At 55.7% G+C, this 19,272-nt stretch overlaps 1 long non-coding RNA gene across 1 annotated transcript; it reads right to left on the bottom strand.

The window, feature by feature from the left end:
* Window positions 1-2,291: 2,291 nt before the first annotated feature.
* LOC150006496 (uncharacterized) lies at window positions 2,292-4,088 on the bottom strand. The gene is made up of 3 exons (XR_016511758.1): window positions 3,815-4,088; window positions 2,618-2,702; window positions 2,292-2,420 (listed from the first exon to the last, which is right to left on the bottom strand). It is a non-coding gene; the product is annotated as an uncharacterized LOC150006496 (long non-coding RNA).
* Between the last annotated feature and the right edge of the window lie 15,184 nt (window positions 4,089-19,272).

Raw genomic sequence — 19,272 nt, 5'->3', positions numbered from 1 at the left:
ATTTATAGTCTACAAAGTGCTAGAGACTGTTTGAAGAGGGGGAGGAAGATGGGGAGCTAAGAGCTGAGTGAGTGCTTGCTATTGGCAAGAGACAGAAACGCTAACCCTTCAAAAGAGAAACAACTATTTACATAAACTGGTTACCTAAACAATACGAGGAAAGTTCAACCACCCGTTTCTTAATCTCTGCAGCAGAAATGAACACCTTCCTAAGGGTGGAAGAGAAATTCTATTCACCAATAGGTAAGTCAGTAGTTTTACTTGTTATCTGATGACAGTATGGAGACAGGAAAGTGTCCCATTTCTAGCTGTGGAGCAAACTTGATAGCTCAACTCTTCCTCTGCAACAAAACACAGAAATGCTGAAGAAGATGTAAGAAACAATCTATTACATGAAGAGGAGAACTTACAAGAAAGTAAGGGGACATCCTGAGGGCCAAAAGGGAAGGAAACTGAAAAGTAGACACATAAGCTGTGAGCTGACATTCTAGCTCTCCTAGCTGGCCTGGCACAATTTGCCCATCTCATCATCAACCTGTGGGTTTCAGCTTGAACAAGCTATAAGGGAACTCATGGAACCTTGGCCTTGCAAAAGGCAGCAGGTAGGAATTAAATGCCCCTCCCCCGAAGCCCTCCATAAACAGGAGGCAAGTCGCGGATGACCCCTCAGTGAAAGGGAAGTCAAGAGAACACTCTGCCACAAGGACAGGCAGGTGAAGAGGAAAAGTGTCTATCCTGGCTTGGGGGGGGGGGTCTCCACATTCCTCTTGAGGTCTGGAAACTCTGAAGCTGAGAAATTAAAATAATAGCAGTCCTTTGTCGGTAACAGCCCTGGGAACAGGACATAAGGAGACACAAAACTTATCCAGAAGGCACTATTCTTAACACGTCACTCAAGAGTAGTACAGAGAAAGCCCTGCTGAAAATGAGCTCCTCTTTCAAAACTACAAAATACCTGCGTAAACAGTCTACCAGATATGAGAATCAACACATACAGACAAGAGGAAATTGTTTTAATAGAACCATTAGAGACACTATAAAATGAGCATGTATAAAGTGACCACTGACGTAAAAGGAACTGAAAAGTTAAAAAACCAACTAGGCACCCTGAAACAACAGGCAGATCTGAAGAATGATATGCAGCTAGAAATTAACAGCAACCCAATCAATAATTTTAGGAGGTTATATGAACAGCTGACAAGCTAATTCATGAACTAGAAAACAGAAAAAGGCATCACCCAAAGAGAAGTAATAGGAAACACAGAGAGCTTCAAAGATAAAGAGAAAAGAACGAGTAGGTCCAAGATACATTTTTTAAAACTAGTAACCATACTATATCTGTGTCTCTGAAATGTGTTCTCCACAATATAACAACTCTTTATCCAGTAACCTTGCATGATTTTGCTATTGAAAATCCAAACATACTTCCTTAAACACTAACTTGTTTTCAACATTGCTTATTTTTAAGGTAGTTTGACCATGCTATATAGAGATTGTTACTATTTTGAAGGGGCTTTCTTCCTTTTACATACGAATATTGAATATCTTTCATTCATACGTAAAATCGGGGAAGCAGGTTGTAAGGAAAGGCCACCTCAAAACCAGCAGGACATTTGTTGTACTCATCCTAGAGGAAAAGCTGCCAGTGACGCTCTTGCTTTCCTGCTGCCTGTTTCAGCTGAAGCGTCAAGTTAGAGATTCTACTGAAAATGATACAGCGTGTACTTGAGAAGAAAAACAAATAGCTGTTTAGCCAAGAAACGGAGCATGAATGACAATTATGTCTGAAGGGCGCAAGAAGAGATGTTCCTTGAGACCCTCAAAGCATGTCTAAGTGACCCAAGTGAGAAGTTCACATTTTTTTAAAAAAACACAGTAGCTAGTTTGCTTAGTTAAGGAGTAATACTATATATTCAACGTTATGTGCGTGGGTTCGAGATAAGGCCAGCGTATAATTTCCAAAGCTTGAATTCAAGAGTGATTCATATGCTGAATATCACACGCAAGTTTTCCACCCTGGGAAAGGTCGGCGGAGGTCTTGGGGGGGTCCATGGCCTGTTGTAGGAGTAAATTGGCTCGTCCACCCACACTGAGCACAGCTCCTTCCTCCGCTCCTTTGAGCTTCTCTTGTATTCTCATCAAGAGATCCTCAGGAACTTTGTTGAAACTCTGGCCTATTTCACTAATGACAAGAACACGAAGGCATTAATGAGGCGGATCATTTCAAAGAGCCTCGGGAATAGGAAAATCTGAACAATTGACGGCTCTTCCTAAAATACTGCTCGCCGGAGACTGTTTGCGTTCCTGGTCATCCGCATTCAGAGTGAAGTGGAGCTCAGTTTCATCCCCAGCCCCTGCTGTGAATACAAAGCTTTCGAAGGGTTCATGGTCCAGTCAAACAGAGGAGCATACGGGAGGACCTAGAAAGGAGAACATACGTGTTAGAAGAACAAAATGCAACTTGATGACGTATTTAGTAACAGTAGGAACAGTATAAAACTAATAGAGGCCAGTCATATGGTAGTTGATTGGGGGGAGGGACAAACTCACTGCACGCACAGGCTTCTTGTTTCTTTGTGGAGGAACCTACAGTAGTACGAGGCTCTGGGCTTCTTACCCCATTCTGAATGAATTCATTCCCGGGCCACTGTTCGGGGCAGTGACATCCCTCGACTCGTGTTTCCTTATGTGGTGAAACTGATCTATTAAAAGGAGATAAGCACTAGTCACTTTCTTTCTCCTCTCTCCCTGTGCTGGGTAAGGGCATTTACATTGCAGGCCCAATTCTCACGCACGACGCTAGGCTAGGCTAGGCTAGGCTATGAGTGTGACAGCACTGGCAACCCTGTTGACCTCACTCCTGAGTCTTGTTCTCCAAGAGTTTTAATAGTAGCAACCTGACATTTTGATCTCTATCCTATTCCCATTCCCAAGGCTCTTCTGTGGGTTTTTTTTTTTTCCCCTCTCTTTTTTTCCCCCTCAATTAGTTCCAACTTTGAGTGAAGAGAAAAAGGTCTAACTTATTGAAAGCTCCTCAAAACACAAGGTCTAGTGCTGTGGTTGGCATCTTAAGTTATACATGGAGAAACATTTTAATACCAAAATAACTGGTATGGCCAGAGCAAGTGGCTTGACATCACAAATTTTAGTAAGGGAGGTCGTGAGGGATTGATGACCTTGACAATTCAGAACAGCTAACTGCCTCTGCTGTTTATAAGCACCAACATTTTTTAAAACGTATCTTAGCAAGTGCTTACCACACAGGTCTTAATAAAAACTGAAGACTCAATTCTAGGTATGAGGGACGTTGCAGGATACTCCAGCATTATAAAGTTAAGAACGCTTTTTTTACTGATGGCTTTACTGCGTTTCCCAGCAGGTCTTCGGGCTGAGACTGTACAATGTATTTAGCATTACATGTTTAATGTACTGAATCAGCAGTACCAAAATCTGGTGTCTGTTTATGCGGTTCTGAGCGTCCTCCAGGCCCATTAAAAAGTGTGGCGGGACCGACTGTGAATATAAGTGGTTTGTCCACAAGTTCAGGGCCCCTATGTGATTTCAAGTTGAGCAGTGACATGGCTTTAGATTTCAGAGATCCAAACCAGTTTCACCGCCAAAGGAAGGAATCTTTTACTAATCAACTAATGAAAAGGAATGAAGGCCTCAATTATAAAGAGATTCTATGGTCTTCTTGGGTTGGAGTAGAGAAACAACGCAAAGTATTTCCAACCCAAGGACGTGTGTTAGGAATCACATATGCAAACTCTAAAATCAAGAAGGAAGTGAATTAAAAAACATACTGCAGTCTTACCTGTTAGAACAGAAGTGGCTGAGAGAAGACAATACGGGAAGAGAGGCCGATTAAGCTGGAGCAGGGTGTCTCAGTCCCGGCGCTGTGCACCTTTTGGGGCTGGACTGTAGGGCACGGTGAAAGCTGAAGTTCCAAAAGGAAGGCCAGCTCGCTTGGCCGGGATCAGGTATTTGCAAGGTCTTGCCTGGTCGAATACGAGGGCTGGAGCCGCGCCGGCTGGAAACAGCAGGAGCAGGGGACATCCTGACTACTAGGTTAGAGCAGGAGCTACTTGCGAGATATCTGAGAACTTACTTTTTTTGATGTTATTTGTTGTGTTTATTGTTTTACTTTCTGTCTTGAAATGAGTTTGCGCAGCCCTGACGAACTGGTGCCGCGAGTCGGCTGGGCATCGTCCGGCAAAGTGAAAGGTCATCCATTGGATTCGCGGTCAGGTTCAGTCCCCAGGCGGGCTGCATTCCAGATGTCCCCCATGATCCCCAGCCTGGCCCACCTGCACCCAGCCCTCGCTCCCCCTCCCCTGGCCTTCCCCACACTATTTCCTGGGATGAACTGGGCCCATCGCTGCTTTCTCCATCATCACTTACAGCCAGTGCCACCGCCTTCGGGAAAACACAGTCATTTATGTCATATTTACAGATTCTAGAGGCATCTAATCACTCAGGTCAAAGGATGTCTCACTCATTATCGGGACTATACAAAAGACTCCTAGGGCAATGAAGCAGGTTTCACTCGGTGGCATAAAAGTTTGCTAAGATCATAGAAGCATCACAAAGTACCTCAATCCTTCTGACCGGCTGAGGTCTTCTGCTCCCGTCGGTGTGTATTACTTTGCTTGCAGCTTCTCCATCTCCGGCTGGGGCACGGGTAGGCGCATGCGAACGTGGCTTCTGTCAAAGACTCCGCCGCTGATCCGACAGGCGGGGCCACTGACCCTACACCGGCCACCGCTGGCTCTCCGACGGCTCTCCTACCTCTGCTGCCGCTGGGACCGGGCCGGCGGCGGCTGGAGCGGGGGCGGCAGGAGCGGTGCGTGGAAGCGGCTGGAGTGGTAGCGGTGTTGGCGGTCCCAGTGGCAGAGGAGGTAGGAGAGGTCGTCGGAGAGCCGGGGCCAGCCGGTGCAGGGTCGGTGGCCCCGCCTGTCGGATCAGCGGCAGAGTCTTTGACAGAAGTGGGGACGGCGGCGGAGGTGCTATCGGCGGGAGGGGCGGTGGCCGATAGCACTTCCACCGACGCCCCAGCTCCCGCCGCCGCCGCCCCCGCTCCCGCCGCCGCCGCCCCCCCCCCCGCCGCCGCCGCCCCCCCCCCGTCCCACCGCGACGCCCCCCCACCCCCCCCCACCCCACCCCCCCTCCCGCCCACCCTCCGACGGCCTCTCCTACCTCAGCTGCCACTGGGACCTCCGCCGCCGCCGCCGCCGCCGCCGGGTCACACCGCCGCCGCCCGCCCCCACGGTCCCGCCGCCCCCCCCCCCCCGGGTCCCGCCGCCGCCGCCGCCGCCGGGTCCCACCGCCGCCGCCCCCGGTCGCACCGCCGACCCCCCTCACCCTACCACCCTACGACGGCCTCTCCTACCTCAGCCGCCACTGGGACCGCCGCCGCCGCCGCCGCCACTGCTCCGGCCACTGCCACCGACCGATATCACCTCCGCCGCCGCCACTGCTCCGGCTACCCCCGCCCCTGGGTCCCACCGCCGCCCCCCAGGTCCCGCCGCCGCCGCCACCGCCGCCGCCGCCGCCGCCGCCGGGTCCACCGCCGCCCCCCGGGTCCAACCGCCGCCCCCCAGGTCACACCGCCGCCGCCGCCTCCGGGTCCACCGCCGCCCCCCGGGCCCCACCGCCGCCGCCCCCGGTCGCACCGCCGCCCCTCCGACGGCCTCTCCTACCTCCGCCGCCACTGGGACCGCCGCCGCCGCCGCCTCGTCCGTCTCCTCCGCCGCCTCGTCCGTCTCCACCGCCGCCGCCTCCGCCGCCGCCTCGTCCGTCTCCTCCGCCGCCTCGTCCGTCTCCACCGCCGCCGCCTCCGCCGCCGCCTCCGCCGCCGCCTCGTCCGTCTCCACCGCCGCCTCGTCCGTCTCCACCGCCGCCGACTCCTCCACCGCTCCGGCAGCTGCCACCGCTCCCGCCAGCGCCACCCCCGGGTCCCACCGCCGCCCCGGGTCCCACCGCCGCCGCAGCCGGGTCCCACCGCCGCCGCCCCGGGTCCCACCGCCGCTGCCCGGGGCCGACCGCCCCCGCTCCCGGGTCCCACCGCCGCCGCCCCGGGTCCCACCGCCGCCCCCGCCGGGTCCCACCGCCGCCGCCCCGGGTCCTACCGCCGACCCCCCGCTCCCGCCGACCCTCCGACGGCCTCTCCTACCTTCGCCGCCACTGGGACCGCCGCCGCCGCCGCCGCCACTGCCACCGACCAATATCACCTCCGCCGCCGCCACTGCTCCGGCCACCACCGCCCCCGGGTCCCACCGCCGCCCCCCGGGTCCTACCGCCGACCCCTCTCACCCTCCCACCCTCCGACGGCCTCTCCTACCTCCGCCGCCACTGGGACCGCCGCCGCCGCCGCCTCGTCCGTCTCCTCCGCCGCCGCCTCCACCGCCGCCGCCGCCTCCTCCACCGCTCCGGCCGCTGCCACCGCTCCCGCCAGCGCCACCCCCGGGTCCCACGGCCGCTGCCCGGGGCCGACCGCCCCCGCTCCCGGGTCCCGCCGCCGCAGCCGGGTCCAACCGCCGCCGCCCCGGGTCCTACCGCCGACCCCCCGCTCCCGCCGACCCTCCAACGGCCTCTCCTACCTCCGTCGCCACTGGGACCACCGCCGTCGCCGCCGGGTCCCACCGGGTCCCACCGCCGCCTCTCCCGCTCCCGCCGACCCTCCGACGGCCTCTCCTACCTCCGCCGCCACTGGGACCACCGCCGTCGCCGCCGCTCCCGCTCCGGCCGCTGTCACACACCGCCGCCGCCACCGCCACCGCCGCCGCAGCCGTAAGTACTCTGCTGGCTGCAACACCAGCCCACCCAACCCGAAGGTCCCATCCCCACACCCCACCTTCCTTGCTCACACAAGTGACCTGCCCTTTGCCCCCACCCCTGGCTTCCATTGGCCGAGGGCTTTGCTACCTGAAGCTCTGGGCTGCCATTGGCCGACAGGGCCGCCCATCCCGGCCCCGCGCTGCCCCGCTGGCTTTCTCCATCCCTGCGCCCGCCCACCCGGCTGCCCACCCCGGGAGTGCGTGAGGCTCCGGTACCATTTGCTGCGGCCGCGCGGCGTCGGGGGCACTGGTGGCGGGCCGAGTGCAGGAAGGCAGCGGGCCCAGGAGGCCGCGTCCATGGGCCCGCGATGGCCCCGCGGCAGGGACCACGGGCTCTGTGAGGGCGCGGGGCTTGGGGCGGAGGTGCCCGGGGGCGCGCGCGCGCGCGCGCGCGGTGCATCCGGGCACCGTGGTGCGAGGAAAGGCCTGGCTCGCAACCCCGGGGACTGCATTCCAGAGGCAACGGTAGATGTTTCTCTCCCTTTCTCCTTCCCTTCGTCTCTCTGTAAAAATAAATGAAAGTCTTTACAAACCAAGTTTGTGCATTTCAAAAGCTTTCCTAGGCAACCCAAGACAAAGTAGACTACCTGAGGCATTTAGTTCACTTTATTCCCTACTTACACTAAAATAAACAGACCAAAGGCAGGCCTGAATAAAAGACTTCATCCTATCAATTATGTTGCTTAACAGAGTTATATTAATTATGACTCTTTCATATTGAATTCCAACACCTATCCCTTTTCATCTACCATACCAACAAATCAGAAAAGCAAAACACAACAAAGAGATAACACCCATAGAGTCTACAATGAGCTTAGGACTTTTAATACTTTAAAAGTCTTTAAAGACTTTTAAAGAACTTTAAAGACTTTTAATAAAGAACGCAGCAGTTCTGCAGCCTGTCAGGAACAATCTCCAAGAAGAGTATAAAATGGAAATCATTTCTACTAAACAGTAATTGTTTTTAAACAACTCTATTTTGTTAGAACTTTATAAATGGTCAAAGGTTCACAGCAATCAAGCAAACAATGAATTTTTAAAAAGGCTACTGGAAAACGGTAGGAAAGCTTCGTGGCGGTTTTCCTTGCCCTGGTGCCACTCCTTCCCCAGCTTGGCTGTGGGCATGGAAACTGCATCCCCCAGTTCCCAGGGCGGGATCCTGGTCCTTAGGTCTGGAGAAAGCAGAGCAAGACCTCTTTGCTAATGATCGTGTAGGTCTGTTCTAAAGCTGCCTGCCCAGCTTGGCTGTGGGCATGAAAACTGCATCCCCCAGTTCCCAGGGTGGGACCCTGGTCCTTAGGTCTGGAGAAAGCAGAGCAAGACCTCTTTGCTAATGATCGTGTAGGCAGGTCTGTTCTAACGCTGTCTGAGAGCTCCCTGAAGGCTGGAAAAGCTACGGGCATTGCTGGAAGCCATTAAGCTGGCCAACAACCCGTAGCTGCCGGGACCAAAAGATCCTGGTGGAGGCATAATACCACAGGTGGCAAAATGCCTATGGGTGGAAATTGGGGAGAGAGCTTTTATTGGGAAATTAGAGCACTCAAAATCACCCATATATTTGGGGAATTCAGAAAGCCACATGCATGCGTCGGGGAAGAGGCTTGCTCAAAAATTACCTTTGAAGAAATAAGCTTTCACTTTGGGCTGGTCCCTGGGCTCAGTGCAAACCCAGCTGAGTGCTGAGGGACAGCCCTAACAGCCAATCTTCAAAGACTGAAAAAAAGTTTACTCTCTCATTTTCTGGCTTCTGGTATTCAAGGAGATCTCTGTCCAAACACTACCCGAACATACGCTGAGGAGCAGTCTTCAGTGACCACGCATAGCAACAAATACATCCTCTGTAAAAAGAGTTCAGTAAACCCCTGAAAAATGGACTACTATAACCTTCGACCATCACAAAAAAATAAGTCAAACCCTCGACAAGGGGAAGATCTGACTTCCAAAGTTACAGCATAAGAATAAGACACGCCATTTTCAAGAAGAAAATCACAAGGCATTAGCAAATTTAAAAAGTATGGCCCATTCAGGAATAAATATACTGACTGAAACAATTCCTGAGAAAGTTCAGGAAACAGACTAGTCAAAGACTTTAAACAACTCTTTGAAATACACTGGAAGAGCTTAGAGACCACAAAAAATTAAGACACAGCATACCTAAACTAATGGGATGAAGAAAAAGCACTTGTGAGAAATAATGTGCGCCAGTAAACACCTACACTAAGAAACAAAAAAAACAAAACAAAACAAAAAAACTTGAACTCTGGCTGCGGTGGCTCAGTTGGCTGGAGCATCATCCCATAACTGAAAGGTCATGAGTTTGATTCCTGGTCAAGGCACACACCTAGGTTGTGGGTCCATTTCTTGGTCAATGCACGTACAAAATGTCAACCAATGGATGCTTCTCCCTCTCTCTCCCTTCCTGTCTTTCTCTAAAAAGCAATAAAACAATCATCAAGGGAGGATAGAAAAAAACAGAAAGAAAGAATAAAAGACTTGAAGAACACTATTAAACACTGAAGAAGAAGTAACCTTGACATCTTTCAAATTCTTCCAAAACAGAAAAGAAGGGAACTCTTCCTAACTCATTCGATGAGATCACCAGTTCTTTTTCCTACCAAGGCCAGATAAAGACATGCCCCCCCCCCCCAAATTATAACGGCCAGGATACATTTTAATGAGCATAGATGAAAAACTTCTCAACAAGATACTAACAAACTGAGTCTGAAGCATGTACAAAGGTTTATATACCGTGAGCAAGTAGGACTTATCCTAGGAATGCAAGAAGGTCAGTATAAGAAAATCAATCCATACAATAGACACTAATGGAATGAAATTAATTACTGACCACCTCAATAGACACAGAAAAGGCATTTAACAAAATCTAATGCTCTTTCATGATTGAAAAAATAAAAGTGAGAAAACCATAAGTAGATTAAAAAACACAAACAAAACAAAACACTGAGGAAACCATGAACAGACAGGAACTTCCTCAACATAATAAAGGTGACCTATGAAAACCCCACAGAAAACAACAAAATCAATATTGAAGGGCTGAAAGCTTTCCCACCAGGATCAGGAACAAAACAAGGGTTCCTGTTTTCACCACTGCTATTCATTACTACACTGAACTTCTAGCCAGAGCAAGTAGACAGGGAAGAGAAACAAAAGGCATCCAAATCGGAAAGGAAGAAGTAAAATTATATCACTGATGGTATGATTCCATATATCTATATCTATATATCGATATATATAAAATCTTTCAAAGAATCTACCACAGATCTACCTGTGGCAACAGCAAATGAAATGAGCAAATTTGCAGGTCATAAGATCAACATACAAAAATCTGTGTGTTTCTATACACCAGCAGTGACAATCCATGAAGAAAATTAAAGAGCAATTCCATTTCAATGGCATCTCAAAGAACTAAATACTGGAAATAAGCTTAACCAAGGAGATGAAAGTCTTGTGCATTGAAAACTATAAAGAATGCAGGAAATCAATTTAAAATGTCCAAATAAATAGAACGGTATTCCGTGTTCATGGGTCAGAAGACAAATGATCGAGATAGCAATACTATGAGGACACATTCGATGCGATTTCAATCACAATGTCATCCCCCTTTTTACATAAATAGAAAAGCTGGTCATCCAATTCACATGGAATTGCAAGGAGCCCAAAATAGCCAAAGCAAAGTCAAAAAACAACAAAATTAAAGGGCTCCCACTTGTGATAAATATGTGCCCAGAATATGTGAAAAACCTTTCAATTAAAACAACAACAACAAGACAAAAACCGCCCATTTAAGTGGGAAAGACGCCTGAAGATTCTGCCCCAAAGCAAACCTGTGCATGCTAATAAGCATAGGAAAAGAAAATCCTCATTCATCATTAGGAAGCTACAAGTCCATACCCCAAGGAGATACCAGTGGTTACCTATTAGAAGAGTTGGCATAAAAAACAAATGTTGACACTTGTCAGACCTTTCACGGCACGTGAATAAACAAACTGTGGTACAGCCATGCGACGAAATACAGGTCAACAAGAAAAAGTAACACACTGCTGATTTAAACAGGAATGAATCTTGAATGAATCATTCTGAGTTCTTCTAAAATATCAATTCTAAACGAGTAATTGGGGCCCTGCAGCCCTACCAGAAGCAGAGGCGGATTGAAGGGTGGGCGCAGCGGGCGCGCACCCTGGGCCCCGACTTCTGAAGGGCCCCGCAAAACCCCAACTTGACACTTTCCTCTAATGACACCAAGTTTGCTTTCATTACTACGCTGCATAAAATATGGGAAATGCGGGTTTTTCTTTTCCCTGGCTCTCTCCTTGTTTTTAAGGGGCCCAACCAATATCTACTTCCCCGTCGGGGGCCTCCACCCGCCTTAATCCGCCTCTGACCAGAAGTCAGGAACTGCAGTGCTGAAGAGGGGAGGAGGCCGTCAGGCTGAAGGCCACTCCGGGGAGCAGGGGTCCTGGCCCGGCTGCCAAACCCAAGGGGCACCTTTGGCATCAGCACCTGGGAGACTGTGCTCTACTTTTTTGTCCCTTCAAGTCATACAACGTGACATAATGTAAGAGGAGAAAGTCGGCCATCACGGGGACGCAGATCCTTACCATTTGTGCTCCTCTTCCTTGGTTTCTCCCGCTGCCAGCTTCCTCCTTTCCCAGAAAGCCCACAAGGATTCCTCCTTCTTAACAGCCTGCACCGCGCCTTCATTTCCAACCTCCTGTTCTCTATGCAGCCTCTCTGACCCCAGCGAAGATCTGAGAATTATAACTCCCTCTCCTTCATCGTCTGGCCACTGAACGAAGCCTGTGCTGTGACGCTCTCTTGGGTTTCCTGGTTGTCTTTGTTGCGACAGCTCGCAGACAAAAGAGCCTGCGTTGGAGCTCAGAGTTGGGTTGACGGCCCCGTGGTTTTCTGGCAACGCGATGGTGGGGCCCTGACAGCAAGGCTTTTCCCACTAGAGCCAGAGAGGGGTCCCAGAGAGGAGAGCTAGGGAGCTGGGGTGGTGTCCATGGGGATCACCCCGCTGTCAGAGGCTGGCCTGGCAGCCAAGCCTGCAGATGTGCCCGCACCGACAGCCCCAGGGATTGGTAGGCTGGTGGTCTTCTGAGTTGTTGCCGTGTGCCCAGCAGAGGCAGGGCCCCTGGGGGTGGAGGCTGAGAGGGACACCACGGTAGAGGCCACCGTGCTGGTGGTGGTGGTGCCCAGCCCTTGGCTGGAAGCATGGGAGCTCTGCTTGGGTGCAGGTCCGTGGGTGGGCACGACGGCGGGCGCAGCAGCGCCTCCGAGCGTAGGCTTTTTCGCAGCGCTGGCGCCAGGGGTCGTGACCAGGGTGCCCTGGCGAGTTCGCTTCCGCGTGTTGTGTCCGGAGCTTCCCCCAGGGCGCTGGGTGGCCGTGCCAGACGGGCCTGGAGCCGATGACGAGGCGGCCAAGGCAGGCCTGGGGCCGGCGTGCGTTCCCGGGGGGGCCCGGGCGATGCTGCCCAGGGCTGGCTGGCCTACAGTGGAGACTGGGGCCTGGGCTGGGCCTGAGGCTGCCCGTTTTCTGCCTCGAGAGCTGGGTGGAGCCCCCGAGGGAAGTGCATAGGGAGCGGGGCTGGTGTCCATGGGGGTCACCCCGCTGTCAGAGGCTGGCCTGGGAGGTGGGCTGGTGTCCATGGGGGTCACCCCGCTGTCAGAGGCTGGCCTGGGAGGTGGGCTGGTGTCCATGGGGGTCACCCCGCTGTCAGAGGCTGGCCTGGGAGGTGGGCTGGTGTCCATGGGGGTCACCCCGCTGTCAGAGGCTGGCCTGGCAGCCAAGCCTGCAGATGTGCAGGCCGAGGGGCTGGCGCTCAGCACAGAGGTGACTGGAGCACCGGCGGACACAGGGGCACTGAGGGCAGGCACAGGCTGCGGGCAGGAAGGCACAGGCTCTGGAGCCCCGCAGCCCGAGAGGGCCCACGCCTCACCAAGCAGAGCCCTGAGGATCCGCCACCGCGCTTCTCGGTCTCTGTCCAAATCTTCTGGGGTCACCCTGTACCCGGGGTCGGGACCTGGTGGCAGGCTTAGAGGGGGCCCTCGCCTGCGCGGGAGCAGGCAGACCTTCCTTTTGCGGCGCCTGGAGGGTGCTGTGTCCCCTCTGGTGGCACCCCGGCCCTGCTCAGGCTGGCTCAGCCTCCGTGGCAGGGCGGCAGCTGAGGAGGGAGCCCCAGGGCGCTGCTGCCTCAGCGTCTTCCCGGCCCTCTGGGGCAGCCCGGCGTGGCAAGGGGCGGCACGCCTCCCCCTCTCCACCGGAGGGCAGCCTCGGGTGGAGCTATAGGAGCTGGTGATGGGGTTCCTCTTCCTGCAAAGGCAGGGGGAGCCCCTCACGGAGGCCTGGGCCTTACCGCGCCTTCCGTCTTCCCGGCCCTGCACCTGGAGGGTGCCCTGCAGGGGCCCAGGCCTGAGCACCGAGGCACGGAGGCCTCCCTGGGCCCCCGGGAGCCTGCAGGTAGGCGGGGCTCCCTCACAGCCCTCAGCCTCACTCTCTGGCACAGTGGGCTGCCCCCCCTCCTCACCTACCTCCTCCCCGTGCCCCCCACAGGCCCACTGGTAAAGGGACCTGAGGATCCCGAGCAAACGCCACAGGCTCTGGGGGATCCTCACACAGACACTCACGAAGGCTGCAACACCGCATGTGAGCAGGTGCTGGCGGGCTGGCCCTGCAGGAGGTGGAGGAGCAGGGACAACTGGGTGCCGCTGGCGGACCAAGGGAAACTGGCCACCTGGGGGAGCTCTGAGCTGGCCCCCTGGTCCCCAGGGCGGGGGGTGGGGGCAGAGTGCACTCAGGCAGTTGCCCATTGGGCGCGTCTGGGAGCTCTGTCCGGGAGCACAGAAACCGTCCTCAGCAGCCAGAGAGAGCTCGCCAAGAAGTATCCGTTGGGCTGTTGCCTGGATACACTTGGAACTCCCCGGAGGGGGGGCGCGGGGGAGGGGGGCCACGTGGAGGGCCGGCAGGAGGAAGGCGCGCGCTCCAGCTTGCCCAGATTCTGTGGGAAGGGCGCGCCCACACGCCTCTCGAGGTCGCTTGGGGGCTTCCCCATCTCGGGCTGGGGGAGGGGCAGGCGCACGCGAACGGCTTCTGCCAATTACGCAGCCACTGCTCCTGCACCGGCCGCCCAGGCCCTCCTGTTACAGAAACAGGAGAGTCCAAAAACAAACCGCAGAGTTTGCAGCTGGGAGATAGGGAGCAGGAAGCAGCTTTCAGGATGCCCTTGCATGCCTGGAGCTAGTGGCTGGATACATTGTTGCAAAGATCCGCTTTACTTCCAAGACTCAGGAAGATGGGAGGGATCTTGGACTGTGGGCTGGTATGGAAGAAGCAGACCGAGCCTACTAGGGTTCTGTGAATGGTCAGGACGGTTTGCAACACCCACCGTGAGAGGACGCGGGGAGAGAGAGGAGGCAGGGAGGAAGAGAGAAGCAGCTGTGGACATATTTTGGGCTGGCTTTGGCTCTAGGAGGCTCACTCTAAGGCTCTCTCTGGCCCTCACGCCCTCACTCTCTGGCTCTTGTGGGCTCCCTCCATCTGGCTTGGAGAAGGGATCTCCAGGCTGCTTTAAGAAGAGGCTCTTGCCAGACTGCTTTGAGAAGGAGAGGAGATCCGTGCGATTTGCAGGAAGAAGGCAGTTTCCAAGGAGGCTGAGAATCCAGGCGGTCCTGCATTGAGAGCTGGAGGACACCACAGCACAGAAAGGACCTCCCCAATCAGAACTGAGTGATTGGCAGCTGCTGGTAAAGCTGAACTGTGCCTGGGAAGTAGGGAAACGGTGTTTCTGACTTTCCTAAGACTGGGCAGGTCTGGGAGGGGGAGGCAGGGCTTTGTGTAAATAAACAATTCTTTTCCTTTTCACCAAACTCTGGTATTCAGAGTTATGATTCTGGCGGCGGGCAGTCGGACCCCTAACTAAACAGCCCGTGGGTTCTGTTTCAGTCGGAGCAGCCCACGGGTTCTGTTACACTCCGCTGGCCTCTCCTACCTCCGCCGCTGGGACCACCGCCGCCGCCGCTCCCGCTCCTGCCGCTGCCACCCACCGCCTCCGCCACCGCCGCTGCTGGGAGTACTCTGCTGGCCGCGACACCAGTCCACCCAACTTGAAGGTGCCATCCCCGCGCACCACCATACGAACTGACCTTACGCCCTGCCCTTTGCCCCCGCCCCTGGCTTCCATTGGCCGGGAGCTTTCTTTGGTAACCTGACCTGACCATAGTCTCCAGGGAGGCAGAGCTCCTGTGTTTTGTCACCAGTATGTCGCCAGCATCAGGGGCCATGACGACACAGGATAGGCACCCAAAATATAATGGATGAAATGAAAGGGAACCAGGCTGGAGGCGGACACATGGAGGCTTGTCTGGCTGTTGGACGTGAGCTACCTCGGTCCCAGCTGAGGCAGGTCCATGAAGCCATGGGAGGGAGAGAGAGAAGGGGCTGAGCACCACCAAAAGCTGGAAGGAGAGCCAGCCCAGGAACCACAGAGCCAGCTGGGGAGGAGGCCAGGGGGGGAAGCTTCCCGGTATCAGGGAGGAGGAGCAGGGTTCAAGAAGGAGAGAGTGTCCTTGTGCAGAGCTGTGGTTTGGTGAGAACTGTCCTCACGATGATGACCTTGGTGAAGAAGGGTCACCTGAGAGGGCCGAGGGGGCAGAAGCAGCGGGGTGGGGAGCAGAGGAGAGGGATCTCGGCTCAGAGGGCTGTGTGGGTAGGAAGGGACTCGCTGGACTGAAGTCACAGGAGCGAGCTGCAGTGGACCAGGAGGCAGGACAGGATGGGACAAAGAAGCCGCTCCTTCCTCTGGCTGAAGGCAGGCTGGGGATGGGCCAGCTAATGCGGAGGGGCCAGTGGGCTGAGGAAGCCCTCTCTTGGCGTTGACATCCAGGGCTGGGTAGGGAAGTAAAAGTCGGGAGGAGTTTCTTTGGAGGGTGGGGAGCAGAGAGAACATGTGGGGCCAGAGCTGCGTGGTTCTGTTTCTCCAGAAGCTCTCAGCAGCCAGCATATAGAAATGGAGAAGGTGCTCGTAGAGGATTCCCGGCGGAGGTGTAGCCAGGGGTGTGGGAGGAGGGAGAGGGGCTGGAGAATGCAAGGTGGAGGGGAGGGAACACAGGGAGGTGCCCAGGCAGGGGAGGAGGGGGCAAGGCAGGAGAGGCATGCAGAGAACTCAGGGGTGGGTAAGGCTGCAGCGGCTGTAAGAGACAGAGGAGGGAAGGAGTGGGGTCAGCGTGGGAGAGCGAACATTCAGGGTTCAGAGGGGCCGTTCTGGGTTCAGTCTTGGAGGTGACAGTCACTGCAGACCTTGAGGAAGATATCCCAGTGATGGTGGGACTTAGGAGGAAGAAAAGCTGTGACCTGGGACGAGGAGTCTCCAGCGAACTTGAGGGGAGGGAGAGGGGGAGAAAAGAAGATGACATTGATGGGGGGCTCAGAGTGAGACTCAGCGAGGTGGTGAGCACCTCAGAGGAGGTGAGGCGGTGTCCCGGTGGGGTGGGCGAGGGTCTGAGGTGACCCTGGAATGAGGAGGAGCCGACAGTTCTCTGAACTGGGATGAGGCTTCTGGGGAGGATGTCTGACCAGCCAGCAGCAGGCTGCTGCCGTGAGGACGGCACAGGGTTGGGGGCCAGACAGAACTGGCTCCAGCCCTGTCCCGTGATGTGTCTGCCTGGCTCTCAGCTCCTTGGTCCACAAGGGAACACTTTGCCCCATGTTGCCCAGCCTACCGTTTGTGCTGCTCAGCTCAGAGTGTGGGGTGCAGGGTAGGGGCGGAGAGGGGAGGCCACTGCAGGGTGGACCCATGGCTTGGATGCTTTAGTGTGCAGATGGAGGGTCCCCCAGGAGGAGTTTCCAGGGGGATGATCTAGGAATCCTTTGGGGGTGGTTTGCCTGGGCCTCCCTCTCCCTCCATGAGCGGCTCTGTGTTTCAGTGCTTCATCAAAATCAGCGCTGCCTACGGTTCCACGAAGGACATCTCCGTCTACAGCGTGCTGGGCCTGCCCCCCTCCCAGATCTTCATTGTGGGCCGGCCCACCAAGAAGTACCAAACCCAGTGCCAGGTGGGTGGGGCTGGGGGGTGGGGCCCAGGGAGAGGGTAAGGGGGAGTAGAGTAGGTGGTTATTCCTTTATTTGTTCATTCCTTAATCTGCTTCATTCATTCATTCATTCATTCAACAAATACTACTGGGCACCTGCCTGGAAATGGGTCCTGTATTGGGAGCCAGGGAGAGTCCCTGGTGGAATCGCATGTTATGTCATCCAGTCTAGTAGGGAGATGGAAAAATCTGCAGACAGTGACAGCACAGTGTGGCAAGAGCCAAAATGGGGGAGCGCAAAGGATGGTGGGGCCCCAGACAAGAGCAGCTCTGCTGGACGGGCAAGGCTGGTTTCCAGGAGTGTGAAGAAATTGTCCTAAGAGGGCCTGAGGCTGGAGGAGCGTTTGTGACAGAGGCAGCAGCCAAAGCAAAGGTCAGGAGGTGACAGAGAACATGTACACTCTAGGAACTGCAAGTGACAGCTTGTCTGAGTGTGATGGGGGGGGGGCGAGCAGGGGCGGGGCTGAGGAGCGGCGGGAGCTCTGGGCTGACGCTGCATCCCGCTGGAACTCTTAAGTTGCTGTGATTCAGAGAGGCCCCTCTGGCTGCAGGTGGGAGGGGCATGGGAGGGTGCGGCAGGGCAGTGGCCTGGAGGAGAGAAGTGGGAGGTCCAAGGGGCATTTCTAGGCAGAATGGACTGGCTTTGTTCACGAACGGATCAGATGTGCAGGGTGGCGCCCATTTCTGGTGTGGTGACCTGGTGCCATTATTGGCATTGAGAAGCAGATTGAAGGGAAGTTGATGAACTTTGGGGCATGTTGAGAGTGAACTTGGAGAGTGGCCAGCAGGTGAGGGTCAGAGGATGGGGATTCCACAGTGAGGATCCCCAGAGCAGCACTGATCTCACATTTGAAACGAGCTCGTGGGTCATGTGGGGGGTCTTGTTTAAGGGCAGATTCTGATTCTGCAGGTCTGGGGTGGCGCCTGAGAGCCTGCCTGCAATGGCCCAGGTCCACACTGTGAGCAGCGTTGGAGCACACAGTGGGAGGATTGGCAGGAAGGGCAGTTGTGGGGGCCATAAAATGGCTAAGTTCCATGGGGTGCAAGGTGGATGATGGATGGGAGAGACTTAGGCTTTGGGGTTTTAGTGAAAGTGACAAGGATGGGAGTTCCACCCTCGTCAAGAATCAGAATTCTGGAATGCCCCACAGGTACAGACATAAGTGCTCAGTTGTGCAGAGCAGGAGGGCGAGCCTAGAATGGTAGCGAGCTCCCAGTTTCCTGGGGGTTCCACGGAGAGGCTGCAGACCCCAGGGTCGGGTGCTGGAGAGGCTGGGGTGTGGCGGGACGGACCAGAGGCCTGTCCCCGCCCGGCTGGCCCGACTCCTGTCCCCTCCGCAGTTCCTGAGCGAGGGCTACGCCGCCCACCTGGCCGTCCTGGAGGCCAGCCACCGCTCGTGCCCCAAGAAGAACAGCTCGCGGATGATCCTGCGCAAGGGCAGCCTCGGCTTGCACGCGCAGCCCGACTTCCTGCGGAAGCGCAACCACCTGCGCAGGACCATGTCGGTGCAGCAGCCGGACCCGCCAGCGAACCCCAAGCCCGAGCGAGCTCAGAGCCAGCCCGAGTCCGACAAGGACCACGAGCGCCCCCTGCTGGCGCTCAGCTGGGCGCGCGGGCCCCCCAAGTTCGAGTCGGTGCCCTGAGGGCCGGGCGGTGCGCAGAGCAGAGGATCTTACCAGGCTGCTTGCGGGGAGGGGCTGCCTTCTCTCCGACACAGGCCTTTTCCTGCCTTTTTCCTCCCGTGTCTGTCCAGCAGTGTCCGACCACAGGGGGGTGGGACCCTACCCGGCCTTGCGGCGGGGAGCTCCCTAGGCTGCAAGAGGGTGAGATGCCCTGGTCTCAGTGCAGCCGCTGCTGCCTCCCCGGTGCCTGTGACTTCAAGCCCAAGTCAGGGCTAATGTCCGTGTAATGCGGGGCGCAAGCGTGCCCGGAGTGTTTGACAAAGTCGACCACCTTTCTGAGTTCTCCAGGCTTCCGCTGTAATGCTAGGCAGGCCCTAAGGGCAGAGGCCCCCAGACCCAGGATCCACAGCGCTTGGCTTCTTGGCTGTCTGGTGCAGAGGCGAGTGGCATTGGCGCCTGCCCTCCCTGTGTTGTCCCTGTTACCTCCTGAGTCACCATCTTGGGCCTGGCTCTCCTATGACCAAGTGGCCATTTTCTGGGAGGGAGAGGATGCTCCCTGGGCCCATCCTATGTTCAGGTGCGTGTCCACGGCCCAGGGCGGGACGGGTCTGGTGCTGACGGTTTGTCCTCCCGCAGCTGTTCATGTCTCGCCTTCCTGTTCTTAGAATCTTCACTGTCCTCCCGTGGCCCTTGAGGACCTTGGTTCCTC

Source organism: Furipterus horrens, unplaced genomic scaffold, assembly GCF_987537825.1.
Source record: "Furipterus horrens unplaced genomic scaffold, mFurHor1.1.pri manual_scaffold_6, whole genome shotgun sequence".
In the NCBI taxonomy this organism is placed as follows: domain Eukaryota; kingdom Metazoa; phylum Chordata; class Mammalia; order Chiroptera; family Furipteridae; genus Furipterus; species Furipterus horrens.
The sequence above is the reverse complement of the archived record's forward strand: the minus strand, read 5'-3'. Positions and strand labels throughout refer to the sequence as shown.